Source organism: Loxodonta africana, chromosome X (assembly GCF_030014295.1).
Source record: "Loxodonta africana isolate mLoxAfr1 chromosome X, mLoxAfr1.hap2, whole genome shotgun sequence".
Lineage (NCBI taxonomy): Eukaryota > Metazoa > Chordata > Mammalia > Proboscidea > Elephantidae > Loxodonta > Loxodonta africana.
In genome coordinates, this window is record NC_087369.1 from 57,284,433 (window position 1) to 57,295,427 (window position 10,995).

Genomic DNA, 10,995 nt, shown 5'->3' on the forward strand with positions numbered 1-10,995 from the left:
CCATTTCAGGAGGTAGTATAGGATCAAGAACCAATGGTATTGAAGGAAGAAGACCAAGCTGCACCGAAGGCATTGGTGTAAAACAAGGCCCCAGGAATTGAGGGAATAGCAATTGAGACATTTCAACAAACGAATGCAACACTGGAAGTGCTCAGTTGTCTGTGCCAAGAAATGTGGAAGACAGCTACTTTGCCTACCGGCTGGAAGAGATCCATATTTTTGCCCATTCCAAAGAAAGGTGATGCAGCAGAATGCATAAATTATCAAACATTATCATTAATATCACACATAAGTCAAATTTTGCTGCAGATAATTAAAAAATGGTTGCTGAAGTCATCCACAGGGAACTGCCAGAAATTCAAGCAGGATTCAGAAGAGAATGTGGAATGAGAGATACCATTGCTGGTGTCAGATGGATCTTGGCTGAAAGCAGAGAATACCAGAAAGATGCTTACCTGTGTTTTATTGACTATGCAAAGGCACTCAACTGTGTGGATCATAACAAATTACAGCTAACATTGCAAGGAATGGGAATTCCAGAACATTTTAATTGTGCTCATGAGGAATCTGTACCTAGACCAACAGGCAGTCATTCAGACAGAACAAGGGAATACTGTATGGTTTAAAATCAGGAAAGGTGTGCATCAGGGTTGTATCCATTCACCATGCTTATTCAATCTGTATGCTGAGCAAGTAATCCGAGAAGCTGGACTATATGAAGATGAATGCGGCATCAGGATTGCAGGAAGACCCAACTTTACTTGCTGAACGTGAAGACAATTTGAAGCACTTACTGATGAAGATGAAAGACCACAGACTTCAGACTAAACCTCAACATAAAGAAAACAAAAATTCTCACAATTGGACCAATAAGATGATATTCATGATAAGCAGAGAAAATATTGAAGTGTCAAGGATTTCATTTTACTTGGATCCACAATCAACACACATGGAAGCTGCCGTCAAGAAATCAAATGACATATTGCAGTGGGCAAATCTGCTGCAAAAAACCTCTTTAGAGTGTTGAAAAGCAAAGATATCACTTTGATGATTAAGGTACACCTGACCGAAGCCATGGTATATTCAATCGCCTCATATGCATGCAAAAGCTGGAGAATGGATAAGGAAGACCAAAGAGGAATTGATGGCTTTGTATTATGGTGTTGGTAAAGAATACTGAATATGCCATGGACTGCGAGAAGACCAAACAAGTGTGTCTTGGAAGAAGTACAGTCAAAGTGCCCCTTGGAAAAGAGGATGGCGAGACTTTGTCTCAGGTACTTTGGACTTGTTATCAGGAGGGCCAGTCCCTGGAGAAGGACATCATGCTTGGTGAAGTAGAGGGTCAGTGAAGAAGAGGAAGACCCTCAAGTAGATGGACTGACACAGTGGCTGCAAGGATGGGCTCAAGCACAGCAATGATTGTGAGGATGGCACTGCGCAGGACTCCCTAGCGTTTACTTCTGTTGTACATAGGGTCGCTAGGAGTCGGAAATGACTCCACGGCACCTAACAACAAGGGCTGTGATTGATTGCTCGATGGGGAAGTTAAAATCAAGATTCTATGCTGATTGGCTTGGGGACCAAGGACACCGCCCCCGCCGGAGCCGTCTCTGCCTCCATCTCTCTCTTGACTCAGTCTCAGCCAATGGCGAAAACCGCACCACGCGCGAGGGCGAAGTTGGCGGCGCTTAGAGAACTTCTATTGGCTGGGAGAGGCAATGGCCACCTTCCCAGCCTTTTCATTGGTCCGCTCTGTTACTCGGGCTAGCCTGTGAGGAGATGGTTCCGAACTAGGGATATTCTGGAGCCCCAGAGCCAGCGTAGTTAGATCCACGAGCCCGTGGGAGACCCTCTGCAACCGCGCCTGTGGGTGAGTGCTCCCTGCTCCACTCCATCCCCTAGTTCTCAACAGCCAGATGGCCGGCCCAAGGTGCACCTGCCAAGACCCTTACCCTAGCACCACCCAACATCCACATGCCTGCTCGAGACCCGCTGCTCCCACGCGGTTGTCCGGGCTACGGAAAATTCGCCTTCTCATTGGGCAGCTGGACTTAAGAGTTGTGGTTCATTGGTGGTCTCTGTGTTTGACCATCTTTTTTCTTTTTAGCATCGTGTAAGACCCTTGCCTTCCACCTTCCTCTATCTTTCTTCTCACAGCTTGTCAGCCTTGCGCACTGTTGCAGGCAGCGTCTGGCTTTCCAAACACCAGACCTAAGGGTCGTGATTCTGATTACTCGTCTCTCTTCCGTCCCCCAATTGCAGTTTCCAGGACTACGAGAAGGGAATAGCAAGACAGTGACCCTGCAGTGGCACCATGCTTGGTTTCTGTGTTTCCCCCACAAGACTGTGACCCCTAGGGTGGGGACAGGGCCTAGTCCCTGTGTCTCCACCACTAGAATTTGACCCCTGAGGGTGGGGACAGCATCTAGCTCCTGTATCTGCCCATCAGACCATGACCCTGAGGGTGGGACCAGGCTTGGTTCCTGTGAGTCTTCCACCATTCACCCTTGAGTGCTGGGATGAGGCCTCCTTGCTGTGTCTCCTTCACTAGACTATCATCACCTAAGGGCAGGAACCAGGTTTGGTTCCTTTATCTGCCTCACCAATATATGGCTCCCTGAGGAAAGGAACCTTATATTCTAGTTATGTTCTTAAAGTAGCACATAAGCATATTATTTTTAATACAGTCTTATAGTCTGTCTTTTAACTGGTAAATTTAGTCCATTTACATTTATTGTGATTAATGAACTATTTGGATTTGATTTTCCTATCTCATTCTGGGTTTTATATTTGTCCAGGTTTTTCTGTTGCCTTTTTCTTCTCTGTACTTAACTGCACACAGCCATCAGCTGATAAAGACATGACCACCAACGTCAGCCCCCTTGCACCTGTACTGGCCTCAGCACCTAAGGCTGGACAACTTTGTGCCTAATGACTGCCCCACCAGCATCTCTTGGCTGGCCTATTCTCCATCTCTGGGATCTTAGTTGTGACTACATGGCTGTTGTCAGGTCGAGCTGTAGTCATCCCACTGGGGAATTGGAGATGACTCTTCCTGTGCTGGTTTGTAGTGTGTGGGTTCATTTACATGGTGATCAAGGGGTGGTTCACCCTCTACCATGAGGACCTCCTTGGAGACCAAGGCTTCTTATCCCAACTCTATTTGTCCTAAGTTCTTTCATTGGCTGGGCGGGGCGAGGTGGTGGAGTTTTCTGGACAGGGATCGGCTTGGACATTTACACACCCACCAACACTTTTTCCACTAATTTATTTTATTGGACCAATTGTTTGTACCAGGCATTCACAGCAACAATTACTGTCCTATGTAAGGCTTACTCACATTATCTTGTTTTACATATACAGGTAGTCCCTGACTTACAATGGGTTCTGTTCCTATGACCCTGTCGTAAATCAGTTCTGACATAAGTTAAGTAACTCATTTTTTTTAGTTTTCCTTATTGCCTTTTATTATCACTATCTTTATAAATTATAAAATTGAACTTCTGCAAGTGAACCTCTGCGAATGATAACATCAGCAACTTACGTGCTGCAACATTGTATGTAAAAAATAATCAAGAAACAGACAATGGTAAATGTAGTTTGTCGTAACTCGAGTACGTCATAAGTTGGGGACAACCTGTATTAACTTGTAGAACCCAAACATCTACTCCATTTCACAGATGAGGAAATTGAGGCATGTAAAGGCTACGAAGCCTGCCTTCTTATAGGGGCTCCCAGCTCTCACAAATGTGAGCTCCTTTTCCTGCCTTTATTCTTAATGTGTCACTCTTGTTTTCTTCAGGGAAAGAATATGCCAAAGGGGACAGCTGATACATTCTGTAAAGTGTTTGGTTTTGTCAAGGGAGACCAGTATTGGCTTGGGGTGGCAGTGAGTCAGGGAGCTTTAATGGGCCACCCTGTGGGCAGAGTGCACTGATCATAGGCCTCCCAGATCCTTTCTCCTGCAGGGGTGACCACCTCACAATATGCATGGAGACCATCACAGCTTCGATGTGGGGACCACTCAGCCTGTGGGTGGTGATTGCCTTTTTACGCCAGCAACCCTTCTGCTTTGTCCTACACCTTGTGGTGTCTGTGGGTGAGGAAAAGAGGTTGATGGGGCACCCACAAACATGAATTCAGGAATCCTGAAGTCTGACACCTTGAATGATGACTTGGGAAAATATCTTGGAATAGATAGCTTGGAATAGCTTCCTCTTCCTCACAGGGATTCTCCTTCCCCTCCTAATTCACACAGCCCAGATCTTCGGGGATGTACTCTGTTTCCTGACAGAACACCATGACGGGTTCAAGCACAGGTAGCTGGGTCACCCACTCTACTTCTGGTTTTACTTTGTCTTCATGAATGCCATGTCACTGGTGCTGTCCGGAGTCCTTGTGCTTGATTCTGTGAAGTATCTCATTTATGCCCAGAGCACATTGGATGTCAAGACCTCAAAAGTCAAGAGCAAGCAGAACTAGTGAGCGGTGGGCTCACTTTGAACGCTGGATGATGAGGAACTCATCACTTGACAGAATAGTCAAATCCTGCTCCTACAGTTTGGAGGGACAAAGTTAACTAATCTGTCAAACTCAGGTTGATGGGTGGACACAAAAAGAGCCAGAGAGAGGAGAGAAAAGGGGGGCTATGTGGAGCTACTGCCAGGAGTCGCTGGGACAAAGCCACAAGAAGACCTGGGAGGTTCATGACAGTGGAAATTTTCAAAACCAGGAAATAAAAGACCTTTTTTTTTTCTAAATTGTGCTTTAGGTGAAAGTTTACAGAGCAAATTAGTTTCTCATTAATAACGGTTAATACACAAATTGTTTTGTGACATTTGTTGCCCACCCCATGATGTGTCCACACTCTCCCCTTTTCCACCCCAGGTTCCCTGTTTCCATTTGTCCAGTTTTCCTGTCCTTTTCTGTCTTCTCATCTTTGCTTCTGAGCTACTGTGCACATTAGTCTCATATACATAATTGAACTACGAAGCACATTTCTCATGTGTGTTATTCTTTGCCCTACAGACCTGTATAATCTTGGGCTAAAGGGTGAACCTCAAGAGTGACTTCATTACTGAGCTATAAGGGTGTCCAGGGGCTATACTCTCAGGGTTTCTCCAGCCTCTGTCAGACCAGCAAGCCTGGTCATTTTTTTGTGTGCGTGACTTTGAATTTTCTTCTACATTTTTTTCCTGCTCTTTCCAGGATCCTCTATTGTGATCCCTGCCAGAGCAGTCGGTGGTCATAACTATACATCATCCAGTTGTTCTGGACTCAGTCTGGTGGAAGTTGTGGTCTCTTAGTCCTTGGGACTAACCTTTTGTTTGTGTCTTTGGTTTTCTTCCTTTTTGCTCCAGCCGGGATGGGACCAGTAAATGTATCTTAGATGGCCACTCTAAGGTTTTTAAGATCCCAGACGCTACTCACCAAAGTAGGAAGTAGAACATTTTCTTTATAGACTAGGTTATGCCAATTGAGCTAGATGTCCCCTGAGACCATGGTCTCCAGCCCTCAGCCCAGTAGCTTGATCCTTCAGGGCATTTGGATGTGTCTGTGAAGCTTCTATCACTTTGTCCTGGTCAAGTTGTTCTGATTCCCCAGTATTGTGTACTGTCTTACCCTTCACCAGAGTTACCACTTATCTAGTATCTAGTTAGTATTTTTCCCTCCCTACCCCTCTCCTCCCTTGTAACCATCAAAGATTGTTTCTTTCTGTGTGGAAACATTTTCATGTGTTTTTATAATAATGTTTTCATACAGTGTTTGCCCTTTTGTGATTAACTTATTTCACTCAGCATGATGCCCTCCAGATTCATCCATGTTTGTGAGGTGTTTCACAGATTCATCATTGTTTTTTATCCTTGTGTAGTATGTACTGTAGTTTATCCAGTCATCTGTTGATGGGCACTTAGGTTGTTTCCATCTTTTTGCTATTGTAAATAATGCTGCAATGAACATAGGTGTGCACAGGTCTATTTGTGTGATGGCTCTTATTTCTCTGGGGTATATACCTAGGATTGAGATTGCTGGATCATATGGTATTTCTATTTCTAGCTTTTTAAGAAAGTACCGTATCATTTTCCAAAAATGGTTGTACCATTTTGCATTCCCACCAGCAGTGCATAAGAGTTCGAATCTCCCCACAATCTCTCCAACATTTGTTATTTTCTGTTTTTTGATTCGTGCCAGTAATGTCAGGGTGAGATGGTATCTCACTGTAGCTTTGATTTGCATTTCTCTAACGGCTGGTGATCACAAGCATTTCCTCATGTGTCTGTTAGCAGCCTGAATGTCTTTTCTCGTGAAGTGTGGAAATAAAAGATCTTGACTGTAACACTGAGAAATCTTTAATAACACACCCAGAGTTGCCCATGACCCCACAACCCCTCCATCACTTACTCCACAGTCCATCATTCTTTCAGCCCATTGTCATCCCATAGACTTCTCATCTGTGACCTCAACAAAACCCTTTCACTCACCATGTAAAACCCCTATCACAGATTCATATCACTGCACAGATCCACCATCACTCACCCACAAACCCCCATCACTCACCCCACAGACTTGCCATCATTCACCTCACAGACACCTGGCACTGACACTATAGACTTCTGATTACTCACCCCACTCACTTCCAAATAGTCACCTCACAGACCTTCCGGAGCTCACATTATAGATCCCAAATTACCCCCCACAGACACCCATTGCTACCCGAAATACCTACATCGTTCACCCCACAGATTCCCATCATTCACAGTACAGACTCCCCCATCAGTCACCCCACAGACCACTTATCACTCACTGCATAGACCCCCCCCCACTTACCCTATAGATCCCTATAGATTCACTAAACTTAAGACTCCTCATAACACCCTGCAGACCCCAACACTCACTTCACTCACTCCATTACTCACTCCATAGACCTTCATAACTCACTTCCACAGACCCATTAACCTACATATGTTCCCATTACTTTTCAAAACCCCCATTATTTACCCCACAAACCCCTCCCATCACTTACCCCACAGACCCCATTACTCAATCCACAAACCCCTCATTAGTCCCTGACGGAACCCACATCAGTCACCCCACAAAACCCATCACTCACTCAACAGATACCATAATTCACCCCATAGACTCCCCATCACTCACCTCACAGACTGTATCACTTATTCTGTATAATTCCCATGTTGTTGTCGTTAGGTGCCTTTGAGTCAGTTTTGACTCATAGCGACCCTATGTACAACAGAATGGAACACCGCCAGGTCCTGCACCATCCTCACAATCATTATGCTTGAGCCCATTGTAGCCACTGTGTCAATCCATGTTGTCGAGGGTCTTCTTTTTCACTGACCCTCTACCAAGCATGTTGTCCTTCTCCAGGGACTAGACCCTCCTAATTACATGTCCAAAGTATGTGACACAAAGTCTCACCATCCTCGCTTCCAAGGAACACTCTGGCTGTATTCCCTACAAGACAGACTTGTTCATTCTTCTGGCGGTCCATGTTATATTTAATATTCTTCGCCAGCACCATAATTCAAAGGCATCAATTCTTCTTTGGTCTTCCTTATTCATTTTCCAGCTATCACATGCATATGGGGTGATTGAAAATATCATGGCTTGGATCAGGTGCACCTTAGTCCTCAAAGTGACATCTTTGCTTTCTAACACTTTAAAGAGGCCTTTTGCAGCAGATTTGTCCAATGCAATACGTCATTTGATTTCCTGACTGCTGCTTCCATGGGCACTGATTGTGGATCCAAGTAAAATGAAATCCTTGACAACGTCAGACTTTTCTCTGTTTATCATGATGTTGTTTATTGGTCCAGTTGTGAGGATTTTTGTTTTATGTTGAGGTGTAATCTTCAACAATAACTGCTTCAAGTCCTCTTGGCTTTCAGCAAGCAAGGTTGTATCATTTGCATATCGCAGGTTATTAATGAGTCTTCCATCAATCCTCATGCTGCGTTTTTCTTCATATAGCGCAGTTTTTTCGGAGAAGCTGGGCTATAACCCTCATATATACCCCCATAGATCCCATCCATCAACCTGATAGGCCATATCGCCCACCCCATAGATCCCCTCATCACTCACCCCACAGATTCCCATTGCTCATACCTCAAACCCCACTTCATTCAGACTGCTATCACTCTCTATACATCCCCTCATAAATCATCTTGCAGAGCACTCAACTTGTACCCTACGATCCCAGTACTTACCCCACAGACACCTCATTATTCACCCACACACCCCTATCACTCACCCTATAGACTTACTCATTACTTATCAAGCAGACCCTATTACTCAACCCACAGATCCCTGTCACTCACCCCACAGACACCCCCTCGTTAAGCAAACAGGCCTCAGATCTATGCAAAAACACCACATCACTCACCCTACAGACCCTCTGTCATTCACCCTAGGGAACCCCCATCACTGATCCCATAGCCCTCCGTAACACACCCCATCACTCACCTCATAAACCTCCATCACTTACCACAAAGACACCGTCACTTATCCGTCAATCCTGGTCACTTACCCATCAACCTTCTATCACTGACCTGACCAAACCCCCTATAAATCATGCCACAGACCCCTCATCACTCATCCCACATAGACCCCATCTCACCTCATAGACCCCTCATCACCCCACAGATCCATCACACATTCCACAGACTCCTTATCACTCCAGAGACTCCCTTCTCTCTCCTCATCAACTCCCTAAACTCTTACCTCACAGTCCTTCATCATTCACTCCATAGACCCCATTGTTCAACCCACTGACCCCCATCACATCCTACAACCCGATCACTTGCCCGCAGACTTTTCAACACTCACCCCACTGAAATGCCATCATTCACTCTATGTCACTAACTCCACAGACCACCATAACTCAACACAGAAACCCCCCAACACTCAACCCATGAGCCCACATCATTCACCCTAGAGATCCCAACCACTTACCCTACACACCCTACATCATGCACCTCACAGACCCTCATCATTTACCCCACAGATGCCCCATCACTCAAACCACACAACCCCCATCACTCACTCCACACACCTCTTATTACTCACCCCACAGCCCACAGATTACTCACCCGACAGATTCCCCCTAACTTACCCCACACACCCGATCATTCACCACACAGACCCCATCACACAACATACAGACCCCCTATCATTCACTCCACAGACGCCAATCACTCAGCATATTGGTGCCAGACAGCTTATGCCAAGACACCCCATCACCAGTCCCACGGACAACTCTCATCGCTCACCCTAAAGACTGCCCATCACTCAACCCACAGGCCTCCCTTCATTCACCCTTCAGTTCCCCCATCACTTATCCTGCAACCCCCTAACACTCACCCATCTAAGCCCTGTCACTCATCTCGCAAACCCCATCACTTACCTCACAGACTTCTCTATCAGTATACTCACAGATCCTTATCATTCACCCCACAGATATCCCATCACTCACCCTATAGACCCCCCCATCATTCACCCTACAGATCCCCATCGCGCCCCCCTTCAGACCACATCACTTACCTCACAGACTGTCTAAAAAGGGCGTGGGGGCGGTGTCTGACCTCTAACTTCACAAGGGGGAAGGAGAATCAAGAATCAAGATCAGCAAGAGGCTGATTCCTATGAGGCGGAGGTCCTCCTCTCTCTGCCGTCCTTACCAATTCAGACACCAATTGTCCCTCCCATGGCACTCTCTACTTCTCTGCTGGATTTGATAATTCATTGCAATGGTCACACAAAACTCACAGACAATACTTAACAATTGTGGGGTTTATTTGGGCAATAACAAGTTCTGGAATGCTTAGAATAATACAGTTCTTCCATCAGGACAGCTTCTTCCCAGCTGTGTTCTCAGGCACACCTCTGTCTAGCCCTTCAGCCTCTGCCCTGCTTGGCCAAATGTTACAAAGCTGTTTTAGTATGCCAATTGGTGCCCAAAGGCACCCCATTCCACTAGTAAGCCTTGGCCCAGAGGCACTCAGCTCTAGCTCCGTGGGTCAGCAAACCTAACTCCGCCAAGTGCCCGGGAGGCACCCTACTCCTCCAGGAAGCCTCCTGCCCAAAGGCACTCAGCTTTCTCGCTCCCTGGGCCGGGAAGCCCACCACGAGGTCTCCTGCCAGTGTCTCCTGCCACAGCTTCCCATCGTCTTCAGTGTTACAGCTGTCCCTCTCGGTCTCCTGGTTCTAAGAGCCTCTCAGTGCAGGGATCCTAGGTCCAAAGGATGTGCTCCACTCTTGGCTGTTGTTCTTTGGTGGTGGTTAGATCCTCTCCTTCCCACCTCTGGGATGGCTCATTTCAAGCCCAGCAGGATCGCAAAAACTGACCAATCCCCTCAGTGGGCCACAATTACCCTATTTGCACAGTCCCACCCAGTCACTTGGGTGGGAGTTACAAGACCATGGCCAGAAAGGGCAAACAAAAGCGATCCATTGCACTGCAGGCCCCATCACTCACCCCATACTCTTATCGTTCACCTTTTGGACCCTCAGTCATAAAACAGTTGGGTACTTGAGGAACTTTGAGGAGCTGACAAAGAAGGAATAAGAAAACTGGAGATACCAGTAGACTGACTCCAGCTGACCTGTGTAGAGCATAGCTTCAGTTCAAATCCTGGCTCCCCTTCTCCCCTTGGGTTTACAGTGTAGCTTTTGAGAAGTGCTCACTGTGAGGCCAAGGCTCTGCATGATCTCACCCCAATTATTTTCTCACCCCATATCCCATCAATCACCCCATCATTTATTCTGCTTGAGGAGTGCTGGCCTCCTTGCTCTTCCTCAGATACACCAAGCACAGCCCCACCTTCCATCCACTGCATGAGCTACTCTCTGTGACACTAACTACCACTTTGATCTTGAGCATGTTCCGTAAACTCCCTGGCCTTCACTGCTCTCCTCTGTAAAATACTAATAATAATAGTATTATATAAAAACTCTTAGGGTTTTAGTGCGGATTAT